The sequence below is a fragment of the Bubalus bubalis genome, chromosome 2 (genome assembly GCF_019923935.1).
Source record: "Bubalus bubalis isolate 160015118507 breed Murrah chromosome 2, NDDB_SH_1, whole genome shotgun sequence".
Lineage (NCBI taxonomy): Eukaryota > Metazoa > Chordata > Mammalia > Artiodactyla > Bovidae > Bubalus > Bubalus bubalis.
Window position 1 is genome coordinate 50,888,430 of NC_059158.1, and position 16,588 is coordinate 50,905,017.

Here is a 16,588-nt window from a genome sequence, read left to right on the forward strand (position 1 = left end):
CCTGGCACACAGAAGGGCTGAGTGAGAGACAGGGTGAGGGACTGGTGTTGTCATAAAAAATGTGAGCTTTTTTGGAGAAATGTCTATTTAGTTCTTTGGCCCATTTTTTGATTGGGTCGTTTATTTTTCTGATATTGAGCTTCAGGAGTTGCTTGTATATTTTTGAGATTAGTTGTTTGTCAGTTGCTTCATTTGCTATTATTTTCTCCCATTCTGAAGGCTGTCTTTTCACCTTGCTTATAGTTTCCTTTGTTGTGCAGAAGCTTTTAATTTTAATTAGGTCCCATTTGTTTATTTTTGCTTTTATTTCCAGTATTCTGGGAGGTGGGTCATAGAGGATCCTGCTGTGATGTATGTCGGAGAGTGTTTTGCCTATGTTCTCCTCTAGCAGTTTTATATTTTCTGGTCTTACATTTAGATCTTTAATCCATTTTGAGTTTATTTTGGTATATGGTGTTAGAAAGTGTTCTAGTTTCATTCTTTTACAAGTGGATGACCAGTTTTCCCAGCAGCACTTGTTAAAGAGATTGTCTTTTCTCCATTGTATATTCTTGCCTCCTTTGTCAAAGATAAGGTGTCCATATGTGTGTGGATTTATCTCTGGGCTTTCTGTTTTGTTCCATTGATCTATATTTCTGTCCTTGTGCCAGTACCATACTGTCTTGATGACTGTAGTTTGTAGTAGAGCCTGAAGTCAGGCAGGTTGATTCCTCCAGTTCCATTCTTCTTTTTCAAGATTGCTTTGGCTATTCGAGGTGTGTTTTTTTTGTTGTTGTTGTTTTGTTTTTTTGTATTTCCATACAAATTGTGAAATTATTTGTTCTAGCTCTGTGAAGAATGATGTTGGTAGCTTGATAGGGATTGCATGGAATCTATAGATTGCTTTGGTTAGTATACTCATTTTCAATATATTGATTCTTCTGATCCATGAACATGGTATATTTCTCTATCTATTAGTGTCCTCTTTGATTTCTTTCACCAGTGTTTTATAGTTTTCTATATACAGGTCTTTAGACTTATATACAGATGGCTAACAAACACATGAAAAGATGCTCAACATCACTCATTATCAGAGAAATGCAAATCAAAACCGCTATGAGGTACTATTTCATGCCAGTCAGAATGGCTGCCATCCAAAAGTCTACAAGCAATAAATGCTGGAAAGGGTGTGGAGAAAAGGGAACCCTCTTACACTGTTGGTGGGAATGCAAACTAGTACAGCCACTATGGAGAACAGTGTGGAGATTCCTTTAAAAACTGGAAATAGAACTGCCTTATGACCCAGCAATCCCACTGCTGGGCATACACGCTGAGGAAACCAGAATTGAAAGAGACACATGTACCCCAATGTTCATCACAGCGCTGTTTATAGTAGCCAGGTCATGGAAGCAGCCTAGATGTCCATCAGCAGATGAATGGATAAGAAAGATGTGGTACATATACACAATGGAGTACTACTCAGCCATTAAAAAGAATACATTTGAATCAGTTCTAATGAGGTGGATGAAACTGGAGCCAATTATACAGAGTGAATTAAGCCAGAAAGAAAAACACCAATACAGTATACTAACACATATATATGGAATTTAGAAAGATGGTAACAATAACTCTGTATGCAAGACAGCAAAAGAGACACAGATGTATAGAACAGTCTTTTGGACTCTGTGGGAGAGGGAGAAGATGGGATGATTTGGGAGAATGGCATTGAAACATGTATAATATCATATAAAAAACAAATCGCCAGTCCAGGTTCAATGCGGGATACAGGATGCTTGGGGCTGGTGCACTAGGATGACCCAGAGGGATGGTACAGGGAGGGAGGTGGGTGGGTGGAGGGGTTCAGGATGGGAAGCACGTGTACACCCATGGTGGATTCACGTTGATGTATGGCAAAACCAATAAAATATTGTAAAGTAATTAACATCTAATTAAAATAAATAAATTTAAATTAAAAAACAAAACAAAAACTGAAAATACGCTTAAAAAAATTATGTGAGCTTTGAGATTCAAATCCCTGTACATTGCATTGCTAGCCATGCAACTGGGGATATTAATCTTGGGGTTTCCTTTTTGTATACTAAAGTAATAACTGGGACTGTTATATTGAGTTAAAGTGAGGTTTGAGTGTTACCATAGATACAATTGCTGCTGCTAAGTTGCTTCAGTTGCATCCGACTCTGTGCGACCCCTTAGACCGGCAGCCCAACAGGCTCCACTGCCCCTGGGATTCTCCCGGCAATAATACTGGAGTGGGTTGCCATTTCCTTCTCCAATGCATGAAACGGAAAAGTGAAAGTGAAGTCACTCAGTCGTGTCCGACTCTTAGCGACCCCATGGACTGCAGCCTACCAGGCTCCTCCATCCATTGAATTTTCCAGGCAAAGAGTACTGGAGTGGGGTGCCATTGCCTTTTCCGACAATACATACAAATTACTTGGAAAATTCCTTGCCCTGAGTACAGAGCTGAGGAAATAGGATAAGCAACCGACTTACTGTCCAAGCTTTCCAGTAAGTCACATGGCCTTTGTCAGAGTTATGCTTCATGGACCTACATCCAAGCAGCAGGTTAGAGATGTGAACTTCTTTCTCGCTTTCCTGTGTGGTGACATTATAGTTGCTCAGCAAGCAGAAATATATATCCTGCACTGTTCTGTTGTGTGCAATTCTATGTGTGTTTAACTTAAGAACTAAAATCAAACCTTGCATGCATTCAAAGTAGGACTGTGCCTGAAATATATTCAGAACACATTTCAATAAAATACTCTCTTCTTTCGAAAAGACACTAACCTTAATTTGTAAGACTTTGTGTCTGGCAGTTAACAAGGTTAAAAAAAGAAGGGAACTTGCACTCCTGCTTTTCATGAAGTGCAATCGTCCACCCTTAGATGACAATACTATCCAAAGTTAATGTGTTTTTGATGATGTTTCAGCAGATTTATTCCACATCCTATACTTGTTATTACTGGCATAATATTCCTCATTCGTTTTTTCATTTTGGTCCACTTTTTTATTTAAATCAATATGTATGAGAGCATTTAAACACATGCAAAATGGTATGTGATCCCCTTCATGGATCACAGCCTTGTGGTGAAGGGGCTTGAATAACTCAGTGAAGCTATGAGCCACAAGCAGGACCATTCAAGACGGACAGATCATAGTAAAGAGTTTTGACAAAATGTGACCTCTGGAGGAGAAAATGGTAAGCCACTCCAGTATTCTTGCAAGGAGAACCCCATGGACAGTATGAAAATGTAAAAAAAAAAAAAAAAAAAATGACATCAGAAGATGAGCTCCATAGGTCAGAAGGTGTCCAATATGCTACTGTGGAAGAGTGGAGGGCAAATACTAATAATTCCAGAGAAAATGAAGCAGCTGGACAAAGTGGAAAAGATGCTCAGTTGTGGATGTGTCTGGTGGTAAAAGTAAAGTCTGATGCTATAAAGAATAATTGCATATAAACCTGGAATGTTATGTCCATGAATCAAGGTAAATAGGATGTGGTCAAGCTGGAAATGACAAGAACACCAGTATCTTAGGAATCAGTAAACTAAAATGGACAGAATGGGCGAATTTAATTCAGATGACCTACTTTGCCAACAAAGGTCTGTCTAGTCAAGGCTATGGTTTTTCCAGTAGTCATGTAAAGATGTGAGTTGGACTGTGAAGAAAGCTGAGTGGAGAAGAATTGGTGCTTTTGAACTGTGGTGTTGGAGAAGCTCTTGAGTGTCCCTTGGATTGCAAGAAGATCCAACCAGTCCATTCTAAAGGGGATCAGCCCTGGGTGTTCTTTGGAAGGAATAATGCTGAAGCGGAAACTCCAGTACTTTGGCCACCTCATGCAAAGAGTTAACTCATTGGAAAAGACTCTGATGCTGGGAGGGATTGGGGACAGGAGGAGAAGGGGACGACAGAGGACGAGATGGCTGGATGGCATCATCGACTCAATGGATCTGAGTCTGAGTGAACTCTGGGAGGTGGTGATGGACAGGGAGGCCTGGTGTGCTGCAATTCATGGAGTCGCAAAGAGTCAGACATGACTGAGGGACTGAACTGAACTGAACTGAACTACTGTGGGTAAGAATCCGTTAGAAGAAATGGAGTAACCTTCATGGTCAACAAAAATGTTTGAAATGCAGTAACTGGGTGCAACCTCAAAAACAACAGAATGATCTCAGTTTGTTTCCAAGACATACTAACATCACAGTAATCCAACTCTATGCAGCAACTACTGATGCTGAAGAAGGTGAAGTTGAACAGTTCTATGAAGACCTACAACATCTTCTAGAATTAACATTAAAAAAGATGTTCTTTTCATCATAAGGGATTGGAATATAAAAGTTGGAAGTCAAGAGATACCTTGACTTCAAGGTCAAAGGCAAGTTTAACCTTGGAGTACAAAATGAAGGAGGACAAAGGCTAACAGACTTGTCAAGAGAAAATATTCATCACAGCAAACATGCTTTTCCAACAACCCAAGAAACGATTCTATATGTGGACATCACCAGATGGTTAATATTTAAATCAAATTGATTTTGCTCTTTTGAGATGAATGGAAAAGCTCTATACCATCATCAAGCTGACTGGAGCTGACTGTGGCTCAGATCTTGAGCTCTCATTGCAAAATTCAGGCTTAAATTGAACAAAGTAGAGAAAACTACTAGACCTTTCAGGTATGACCTAAATAAAATCTCTTATGATTATACAGTTGAGGTAATGAACAGATTCAAGGGATTAGATCTAGTAGACAGAGTAACTGAAGAACTATGGGTTGAAGTTAATAGCATTGTAGAGGAGGCAGTGACCAAAACCATGCCAAAGAAAAAGAAATCCAAGTGGTTGTCTGAGGAGGCTACAAATGGCTGAGGAAAGAAGAGCGGTGAAAGGCAATGGATGAAAGGAAAGATACACCCAACTGAAAGCAGAGATCCAGAGACTAGCAAGGGAAGATAAGATATGCACAACATTTATACTCAGTTGTGTCCAACTCTTTGTGACCCCATTGACTATACTGTCCATGGAATGCTCCAGACCAGAATACTGGAGTGGGTAGCCTTTCCCTTCTCCAGGGGATCTTCCCAACTCAGGGATCGAACCCAGGTCTCCTACATTGCAGGCGGATTCTATACCAGCTGAGACACAAGGGAAGCCCAAGGAAGATAAGAAGGTCTTCTTAAATGAGCAATGCAAAGAAATTGAGGAAAACTATAGAATGGGAAAGACTAGAGATCTCTTCAAGAAAATTTGAGATTCAAGGGAACATTTCATGCAAGGATGGGCATGATGAAGTATGGAAAGAGTAAGGACCTAACAGAAGCAGAAGAGATTAGAGGAAGTGGCAAGAATAAACAGAAGATCTATACAAGAAAGTTCTTAATGCCCTTGGTAACCACTGGTGTGTTCAATCACCTAGAGCCAGATATCCTGGTGTGTGAAATCAGTTGGGCCTTAGGAATCATTACTACAAACAAACCTAGTGGAGATGATGGAATTCCAGCTGAGCTATTGAAAATTCTAAAAGACGGTGCTGTTAACGTGTTGTGCTCAATATTTCAGCAAATTTGAAATATTCTGACAGTGCCCACAGGACAGAAAATGTAAGTTTTCAATCCAGTCTCAGAGAAAGCTAGTGCCAAAGAATGTTCAAACTACTGTACAATTGTGCTTATTTCACATGCTAGCAAGGTTGTGCTTAAAATCCTTCTATCTAGGCTTCAGGGGTACATGAACTGAAAAGTCCAGTTGTATAAGCTACGTTTCAAAGAGGCAGAGGAAACAAATCAAATTGCCAGTGTGCATTGGATCATGAGGAAAGCAGGGAATTCAAGAAAAAAATATCTACTTCTGCTTCATTGACTACGCTAAAACCTTTGACTGTGTGGATCACAACAAACTGTGGAAAATTCTTAAAGGAATGGGAGTACTGGACCACCTTACCTGTCTCCTGAGGAACCTGTATGTAGGACAAGAATCAACAGTTGTAACCGGACACGGAACAATGGACTGATTCAAAATAGGGGAAGCAGTACGTAAAGGCTATATATCATCTTCCTGCTTATTTTACTTCTATGTTTAGTACATGTAAAGATGAGCTGGATGAATTACAAGCTGGAATCAAGGTTGCCAGGAGAAATATCAATGACCTCAGATATGCACCACTCTAATGGCAAAAAGTGAAGAGGAACTAAAGAGCCTCTTGATGAGGCTGAAAGAGGAAAGTAAAAAAGATGGCTTGAAACTCAACATTCAAAAAACTAAGATCATGTCATCTTGTCCCATCACTTCATGGCAAATAGAAACAGAAAAAGTGGAAGCATTGACAGATTTTATTTTCTTGGCCTCCAAAATCTTTGTGGACATTAACTGTAGCCATGAAATTAAATGATGCTTGCCCCTGGAAGGAAAGTATAACAAAACTAGAGAGCATATTAAAAAGCAGAGTCATCGCTTTGGTGACATATTTCATATGGTCGGAGCTATAGTTTTTCCAGTAGTCATGTAAGATATGAGAGTTGTACTGAAAAAAAGGCTTAGATATGAAAATTTGATGCTTTTGAATTAGTGGTGCTGAATAAGACTCTTGACAATCCCTTGGACTGCAAGGAGATCAAACCAGCCAATCCAAAAGGAAATCGGCCCTGAATATTCCTTGGCAGAACTGTTGCTGAAGCTCTAATATTTTGGCCACCTCATTCAAAGAGCAAACTCACTGGAAAAGTCCCTGATACTAGGATATAGTGAAGGTAAAAGAAGAGGGTGGCAGAGGATGAGATTGCTAGATAGCATCACCAACTCAATGGACACGAATTTGAACAACCTCCAGGAGATAGTGGAAGACAGAGGAGCCTGGCATGATACAGTCCACGGGGTCTCAAATAGTCAGACACTACTTCTCACAACAATACAAGAACAATATGTTATTAGTCTAATTCAGCAAACTTTTAAGTATGATTAATGGATTTACCCTCATGTTAAGTGTCCCTGAATACATGGTGTAATCATGTGAAATACAACATTGGCTTCATGGTCTTACATTTGAATAATGGGATAGAGTTCTATGAAGGCTTGTGTCCAGCTGCAAGTACAAGGAAATAGGATGATAATAACTAACATTTATCATGCTATCATGCCTTTATTATGTGCATGTAATGCTCTAAGTTATTTTAATGACTTGATTAATTTAAGCCTCACAAGAACTTTATGGAGATTTTAAACCCATTTTTAGAAGTGTTCAGCGTGACAGAAAATTTAAGTAAAATGATTAAATGAACTAGCTAAGGGAAAGAATTAGACTACTTCTTGGCATATAGAAACTTTGTAGAAAGCAATAGCTATCATCATCCCTGATGCCAAGTGCTATACAGCTAACAGGTGACAGGTACAATACTGTGTCAGGAGGTCTGTTAAGTTTAGAATATACTAAGATTTGATAAAATTTGAATGCCATTTAAGGGCTGGTGGATGGGTTGTGAGCAGGAAAAGATGAGGCCCAGAGTGCAACATTGATTTGTTCACAGCCACAGGGTTAGGACATGCCTGGTGTGAGGGCTGAAATGTACTGACTGAATGTATGACATGAGAAGTAAGTGATAGGTGGGGGCCTGAACAGAGCTCCCTGGGAGCTGTATGTTCTGTGGGGAGAGGACTGGTGAGCTGACACTTAGGGCAGAGTGGTATCTGATGGTTTCAGTTTTAGTATGTTCAGGGTCTTAAAATGCATTAATAGTAATTAAAATAGCTAACTGTATTATGATGTATCTTGTTGAAAACCACTTTGATTATTTTATAATCAATTTTACCATTTTTATTTCATTCACCAAAATAATTACTTGTGTAGGTGGTTTAAATTACTTGCAAATTTTTACTAGTAATTTATCCTCAGTGGATCTGAAATATTCTTGCCTACAATGAAAAGGAACATATTATTCCATGTTTAAGAACCACTTCCCATGTCTTAAGTTATCCACTCGATCTGCTGACCTTGTATCTGAGTGATCCATTATTTACATCTGCTTTCCTGCCATCATTGTTCACATGTAAGGTTCCAATAGGAAAAGGAATATGTCAAGACTGTATATTGTCACCCTGCTTATTTAACTTATATGCAGAGTACATCATGAGAAACACTGGGCTGGAAGAAGCACAAGCTGGAATCAAGATTGCTGGGAGAAATATCAATAACCTCAGATATGCAGATGACACCACCCTTATGCAGAAAGTGAAGAGGAACTAAAAAGCCTCTTGATGAAAGTGAAAGTGGAGAGTGAAAAAGATGGCTTAAAGCTCAACATTCAGAAAACGAAGATCATGGCATCCAGTCCCATCACTTCATGGGAAATAGATGGGGAAACAGTGGAAACAGTGTCAGAATTTTTTTGGGGGGGGCTCCAAAATCACGGCAGATGGTGATTACAGCCGTGAAATTAAAAGACCATTACTCCTTGGAAGGAAAGTTACGACCAACCTAGATAGCATATTCAAAAGCAGAGACATTACTTTGCCAACAAAGGTCCGTCTAGTCAAGGCTATGGTTTTTCCAGTAGTCATGTATAGATGTGACAGTTGGACTGTGAAGAAAGCTGAGTGCTGAAGAACTGATGCTTTTGAACTGTAGTGTTGGAGAAGACTCTTGAGAGTCCCATGGACTGCAAGGAGATCCAGCCAGTCCATTCTAAAGGAGATCAGTCCTGGGTGTTTTTTGGAAGGAATGATGCTAAAGCTGAAACTCCAGTACTTTGGCCACCTCATGCAAAGAGTTGACTCATTGGAAAAGACTCTGATGCTGGGAGGGATTGGGGACAGGAGGAAAAGGGGACAACTGCTGAAGTCCAGCTCCAGCAGCCAGGGAATCAACCTGAAGAGATGGACAATGTTGGCGAGAAAAATGAGGCAGCCTCTCAGTTTTCTTGGACTGCCTATTTATTTCAAGTTCAAGATTATCTGTTATACTTTTACAAAAACATTAGGTCAGAGGTTTGACATTTTCAGTTCCCCCTCACCCAGATTTATTATCTCCATAAATCATTGTTGCTCTTCAAACAGAGTTCCTGCTTCAGTGATTCTCTCGGAATCAGCTTTACCATCTATTATCTACTTCCTCTTATGTGTCCTATAGTTAACTTGTGATTACATTGTAATTCATGCTACATTCCTCAGTTTACTACTTATCTTCCTAAATCCTGTTTGCGCCTAACATCCTGAGCTCACTATCTCTTAAAAGAGCTTCTAGCTATAGTGTCTCTAAAAAATCCTAACTTCTATAAGCTATAGTAAAATATGCTAACTTTACAACATTCCTTATATCTTTAACTTCTAACTATTTTAATTATTTCTAAGCCCTAAATTCAGTAAATTCCTCTGCCATAAACATTTTCCTCACAAATAGGCTTCAGATAGCAATCCGTCCCATGGCCTCAAGCTGTGGCCTATGTGCTCATCCTGGAACACTCTTTTGTAAAAGTCCTTAAACAAATGTCAATGATTAACTTTATTAATTATTCTCTGAGCACAGCTGCAGAAGGCTTTGTGCCTTCTCATGCTCCTCTCAAGAACAGTAAGCACCTTAATATTCCTTTTCAGTCAACTCAGCCAAGAAGAGGAAAAAACAAGTCAGAATTACAAGGCCTAACTCCTTCATCCCAGGTCCGTGCCTGAGGAATGAGGAGAGGGGGCTGGGGCCATGCCTCCATTTTGTCAGTAATGCCTAAAGTGGCTCCCGAGAGACGACAGAGGATGAGATGTCTGGATGGCATCATGGACTCAATGGACGTGAGTTTGAGTGAACTCTGGGAGTTGGTGATGGACAGGGAGGCGTGGTGTGCTGTAATTCATGAAGTCACAAAGAGTCAGACATAACTGAGTGACTGAACTGAACTGAACTGAAGGTTATCCCTCTTATCATTTAAGCTCTGACTTATAAGAAATGACCCATTTCATTTTTCTTTGGTGAAAAACACAGGGCTTAGAGATTAATTTCTATCTTGTTAGTCACTGGGCTAAGTACAGAGGCCATGAAATTAATTAAAATAAACCTTCTGTTCAGTTTATAATATATAGAGAGACAGATATGAAACATTATGACCTCAAAACAATGTGATAATTATTGCCAGAGAAGTAGATACAAAATGCTAGTTCACATAATGCCATCACTTGATAGATGTACTTTACTCAAAAAAATAAAAAAAGAAGTAACTGAGGCTAATTAACTTGCTTAATAGGAAGAGGGACTTCCCTCATAGCTCAGTCATTAAAGAATCTGCTTGCAATGCAGGAGACCTGAGTTCAATCCCTGTGTTGGGAAGATCCCCTGGAGAAGGAAATGGCAACTCACTCCAGTATTCTTTCCTGGAAAATCACATGAACAGAGGAGACTGTCAGGCATGACAGTCCATGGGGTTGCAAAAGTCAGACATGACTTAGTGACTAAACCACCACAGCAAGTGACAAAGCTATTTTAGCACTCAAATTTGACTCCAAAAACTACAAACAGAGTTCAAAAAATTTTAAATTAGTAGAGATTGTTGATTTAATAGTTATTAATGCAGAATATTAAATTTTTAAATAAATAAATTTTTAAATAAATTTTTAAATAAAAAAAGATTTTAAAATAAAGTGGTGAGGGAGTGACTGCCCAATATTATTTGACTCTTTGTGACCCTATGGACTGTAGCCCACAAGTCTTCTCTGTCCATGGGATTTTCCCGGCAAGAATATTATAAGTGGGTTGCCATTTCCTCCTTCAGGGGATCTTCCTGACTCAGGGATTGAACCCAAGTCTCCAGCATCTCCACCTTTGCTGGCATATTCTTTAACCCTGAGCCACTGCTGAAGCCCTAAAATAAAGTGGTCTTTATCAGTTATTTATGAGATAGATTTGAGAGAGTTTATTATTCTACTATATTGTACTCCATTTTATTAGCACTAATCATTAAAGATTTGATTCTGCATTCAAATTCAAAAAGGAGGAAACATTTTTTCTTAGAAACTAAAAGTTTAATTTGAAGGCGGAGCAAGTAATATAACTTTGATGTCCAGTTCTAACTGTTGCTTCCTGACCTGCATACAGGTTTCTCAAGAGGCAGGTCAGGTGGTGTGTTATTCCCATCTCTTAAAGAATTTTCCACAGTTTATTGTGATCCACACAGTCAAAGCCTTTGGCATAGTCAATAAAGCAGAAATAGATGCTTTTTTGGAACTCTCTTGCTTTTTCCATGATCCAGCAGATGTTGGCAATTTGATCTCTGGTTCCTCTGCTTTTTCTAAAACCAGCTTGAACATCTGGAAGTTCACGGTTCATGTATTGCTGAAGCCTGGCTTGGAGAATTTTGAGCATTACTTTAATATCGTGTGAGATGAGTGCAATTGTGAGGTAGTTTGAGCATTCTTTGGCTTTGCCTTTCTTTGGGATTGAAATGAAAACTGACCTTTTCCAGTCCTGTGGCTACTGCTGAGTTTTCAAAATTTGCTGACATATTGAGTGCAGCACTTTCACAGCATCATCTTCCAGTATTTGAAATAGTTCAAGTGGAATTCCATCACCTCCACTAGCTTTGTTTGTAGTGATGCTTTCTAAGGCCCACTTGACTTCACATTGCAGGATGTCTGGCTCTAGGTGAGTGATCACACCATCATGATATCTGGGTCATGAAGATTTTTTTGTGTAATTCTTCTGTGTATTCTTGCCAACTCTTCCTAATATCTTCTGCTTCCGTTAGGTCCATACAATTTCTGTCCTTTATCGAACCCATCTTTGCATGAAATGTTCCCTAGGTGTCTCTAATTTTGTTGAAGAGATGTCTAGTCTTTCCCGTTCTGTTGTATTCCTGTATTTCTTTGCATTTATCCCGAGGAAGGCTTTCTTATCTCTCCTTGCTATTCTTTGGAAATCTGCATTCAAATGCGTATATCTTTCCTTTTCTCCTTTGCTTTTCACTTCTCTTCTTTTCACAGCTATTTGTAAGGCTTCCTGAGACAGGCATTTTGCTTTTTTGCATTTTTTTTTCCCTTGGGAATGTTCTTCATTCCTCTCTCCTGTACAATGTCATGAACCTCCGTCCATAGTTCTTCAGTCACTCTGTCTATCAGATCTAGTCTCTTAAATCTATTTCTCACTTCCACTGTATAGTCGTAAGGGATTTGGTCGTACCTGAATGATCTAGTGGTTTTCCCCACTTGGTTCAATTTAAATCTGAATTTGACAATAAGGAGTTCATGATCTGAGCCACAGTCAGCTCCCGGTCTTGTTTTTGCTGACTGTATAGAGCTTCTCCATCTTTGGCTGCAAAGCATATAATCAATCTGATTTTGGTGTTGACCATCTGGTGATGTCCATGTGTAGAGTCTTCTCTTGTGTTGTTGGAAGAGGGTGTTTGCTATGACCAGTGCGTTCTCTTGGCAAAACTCTGTTAGCCTTTGCCCTGCTTCATTCCGTATTCCAAGGCCACATTTGCCTGTTACTCCAGGTGTTTCTTGACTTCCTACTTTTGCATTCCAGTCCCATATAATGAAAAGGACATCTTTTGGGGTGTTAGTTCTAAAAGGTCTTGTAGGTCTTCATAAGACTGTTCAACTTCAGCTTCTTCAGCATTAGTGGCTAGCGTGATGACTGCTCCATTTCTTCTAAGGGATTCTTTCCCAAAGTAGTAGATATAATGGTCATCTGAGTTAAATTCACCCATTCCAGTCCATTTTAGTTCACTGATTCCTAGAATGTCAACGTTCACTCTTGCTGTCTCCTGTTTGACCACTTCCAATTTGCCTTGATTCATGGACCTAACATTCCAGTTTCCTATGCAGTATTGCTCTTTACAGTATTGGACATTGCTTCTATCACCAGTCACATCCACAACTGGGTATTGTTTTTGCTTTGGCCCCATCCCTTCATTCTCTCTGGCATTATTTCTCCACCTATCTCCAATAGCATATTGGTCACTTACCAACCTGGGGAGTTCCTCTTTCAGTATCATATCATTTTGCCTTTTCATACTGTTCATGGGGTTCTCAAGGCAAGAATACTGAAGTTGTTTGCCTCTCCACCATGACCCGTCCATTTTGGGTGACCCCCTCATGGCATGGCTTAGTTTCATTGAGTTAGACAAGGCTGTGGTCTGCGTGATCAGATTGGCTAGTTTTCTGTGATTATGATTTCAGTATGTCTGCCCTCTGATGCCCTCTCGCAACACTTACCATCTTACTTGGGTTTCTCCTACCTTGGATATGGAATATCTCTTCACTGCTGCTCCAGCAAAGTGCTGCCGCTGCATGTTACCTTGAACGTGGTCATTTCTCCTGACCTTGAATATGGAGTAGCTCCTCCCAACCCTCCTGTACCTACACAGCTGCCACTCCTTGGACGTGGGGTAGCTCCTCTTGGCTGTTGCCCCTGACCTCGGACATGGGATAGCTTCTTTGGGCTGCTCCTGCACCATTGCAGCCTGGCGCTCTAGGTCACCGCCCCTGACCTTGGGCGTGGGGTAGCTGCTCTCAGCGTCATTTCTGGGTGGTCCACCATGCTTCTTCGTGGTCCATCACAGCCGCAGAGCTTCTGCATGGTGCACAGTTAAATAGAGGTAGATAAGGAAGATTTATATATGTTAAAGTTTAGCTGCAAGGGGAAAAGAACAGTAGGAAAATCGAACAAAGGGATAAATTAGAAAAAAATATTAATTGGTTTAAAAAATTTTAAAAGGAGAGAAAAAAAAAAAAGAGAGAGAGAGAGAGAGAGAGAGAGAGAGAGAAGCTCCACAGATCTGCAGAAGCCCAACGTAGAGGCAGAGGTTTATGGCAACAATAAAAAATGTGACTGGGGGGAAACAAAAAAAAAAGCTCAAAAGTTTAATCGGATTTATCAGTGCCAATAAAATCAACAATTACAAGACGGGGGTGAGGGGAAGGCAAAAAATCCAAAAGAATCTGTAAAACACGTCAAAAAAATAAGAATAATAAATTATTTTCTTGAGTCACTGCTGTCAGAGTGCTTTCCCTCGCTGGGAATAACAGTCTACCTCACCTTCCTAGGATGCCCTACAACACTGTGCTGATCTCTAGACCTCCTGTGGAGGCTGCTCAGATTCTAATCTGGTCCTACTCCTCTGTGTTCTCGCTTCCAATGTCCACTGTTATCAGAGCTAGTGCATTTTCTTTTGTGGGGGCTCTCAATGTCCTTTTAGATATTCCATAGGCACAGAGTCTGATCTGTAGCTTGTACAGATGGTCTGAAGGTTTTGGATCTTCTTCCTTAGCCAAACTGCTCCCAGGTTTCAATTGTGATTTTATTTCCACTTCTGCATGTGGGTTGTCTACTTGGGATTAGCTCCTTAAACTACTCTGGAGGGTTTGGGTTTGCCTCTGTGAGGGCCAGGTGTGGAGATGGTGCAGCTGCTTGGATCACAGGGGTTTTGGCAGCACCAGGTACTCAGAGGGGGTTGGTGGCTAGGTTAGCAAGAAATACAGTGCTCTAAGAAGCCTATGGCAACCAGTATTGGCCAATATGCCCCAATATTCTTGCCTGGGGAACCCCTTCTCTGACAGGGAAGCCTGGCAGGCCATAGTCTACAGGGTTGCAAAGAGTCAGACAGGACTGAAGTGACTCTGCGTGCATAAACACAAGACTTCTTTTTTTTTTTTTTGCCTGTGGCAGCTCTTCCCCAGTGAGAGTTGAGCATGAAGGTGGTGCTGCTTCTTGGCTTGTGGGGACCCTGGTGGCGAAGAGTGTGCAGGGACACAGACTGGCTCTGTGGCAGGAGTTATGACCCTATCAGAGTCTTTTTTTCGAGCCTCTTGTAGCTGGGGATTGGAAGACCTCTCTGGCCAGTCTTTCTCTGTAGATCCACCCGTTCGGGCATTTAGAGGATTCCCTTGCCTGGGGTCCTTCTCTGTTGTTCTGAGTGTCAGTCGCAGAGAAGGGCCCCCCACTTGGGTTCTACTCTGTAGTTTGGCCCATCAGTCACTGAAAGGAGCACCATGGGTGGGGTCCTGCTCTGTAGTTCAGTGTGTCAGGCATTTGGTGGGCCAGCCTCTCTAATGTTCAGCTGCTGATACTTTCGTGTGGAGAGAGAGAGGCTATGGTGATGGCTCCACCTCCTACGCGTCACTCATCTGTATGACTTCCATGGCTGCCTAGCTTTGTTCCATTGGCATTTCCAACCACGGTCTTCTCCCTTGCATCCCCTCTATCCATCTCTCCACAGTCAACAGCAGCCCTCGCCCTGGGACTGCTCCACAATCCCTAAACTACAGTTCCCAGTCACTGCCGCTTCCGGGAGACCCTTGTTCCTGCCTCGTGTATGAATGACTGTGGCAAGGACTGTCTGATTCTCATTCCACTTAGGCTGCCACAGATCAACTGTTTCACTCTCAGCCTTAAATGTTTCTCTTCTGACTCAGACAATTGCCCCTCTGTGGGGATTGGACCCCTGCTGTTCAGTTCCCCCCACTGCCGAAGGCAGGTCCAGTCCTAGAATTAGTCCCCCCTAATTCCTTTGTCCCACCAAGTTTTGTGTGGATCTATGTTTTCTTTTTCACTGGTCAGGCACTGCTGCCCGCTCTCAGCTGATGTTCTGCATGCATTTCTGTATCTGAAGGTGGGTTCATGATGTATCCCTGGAAAGAGATGCACTCCACATCCGCCTACTCTATGCCATCTTCTTCTCCTGGGGGCATTCTTATAGGGAAAATTACCAGTTCTTCTTAAACCTCTAGGTAGGTAATTTCATGTTGATGAATATGAGTGACATCAATTACAGATTTAATTCTTTATAGGACTATTTCATGATATCCCCTTTTTAATTGTATTTAAGTTTGTTTGGGGTATATGGTATCATACTATTTATCTCCCAGTTCAGTTCAGTTCAATTCAGTTCAGTCACTCCGTTGTGTCCAACTCATTGCAACCCCATGGACTGCAGTATGCCAGGATTCCCTGTCCATCACAAACTCCTGGAGTTTACTCAAACTCATATCCAGTGAGTCAGTGTTGAGATCCAACCATCTCATCCTCTGTCATCCCCTTCTCCTCCCGCCTTCAATCATTCCCAGCATCAGGGTCTTTTCAAATGAGTTAGTTCTTCCCATCAGGTGGTCAAAGTATTGGAGTTTCAGCCTCAGCATCAGTCCTTCCAATGAATATTCATGACTGATTTCCATTCGGATAGACTGGTTGGATCTCTCTTGCCGTCCAAGGGACTCTCAAGTGTCTCCTCCAATACCAGAGTTCAAAAGCACCAATGCTTGGCACTCAGCTTTCTTTGTAGTCCAATTCTCACATCCATACATGACTACTGGAAAAACCAAAGCTTTGACTAGATGGACCCTTGTTGGCAAAGTAATGTCTCTGCTTTTTAATATGCTGTCTAGGTTGGTCAAGCTATGCTTCTTGCTTCCACGGAGCAAGCATCTTTTAATTTCATGGCTGCAGTCACCATCTGCAGTGATTTTGGAGCCTCCAAAAATAAAGTCTCTCACTCTTTCCACTATTGCCCCATCTATTTGACATGAAATGATGGGACTGGATGCCATGATCTTAGTTTTCTGAATGTTGAATTTTAAGCCAACTTTTTCACTCTCCTCTTTCATTTTCACCAAGAGGCTCTTT

General features: G+C 41.0%; 1 protein-coding gene across 2 annotated transcripts in view; it reads left to right on the plus strand.

Annotated features, from left to right (window-relative positions):
* The window catches only part of KHDRBS2 (KH RNA binding domain containing, signal transduction associated 2), a 701,478-nt gene that overhangs the window by 129,511 nt on the left and 555,379 nt on the right, over positions 1–16,588 (plus strand). The gene's annotated exons all lie outside the window — the stretch shown is intronic.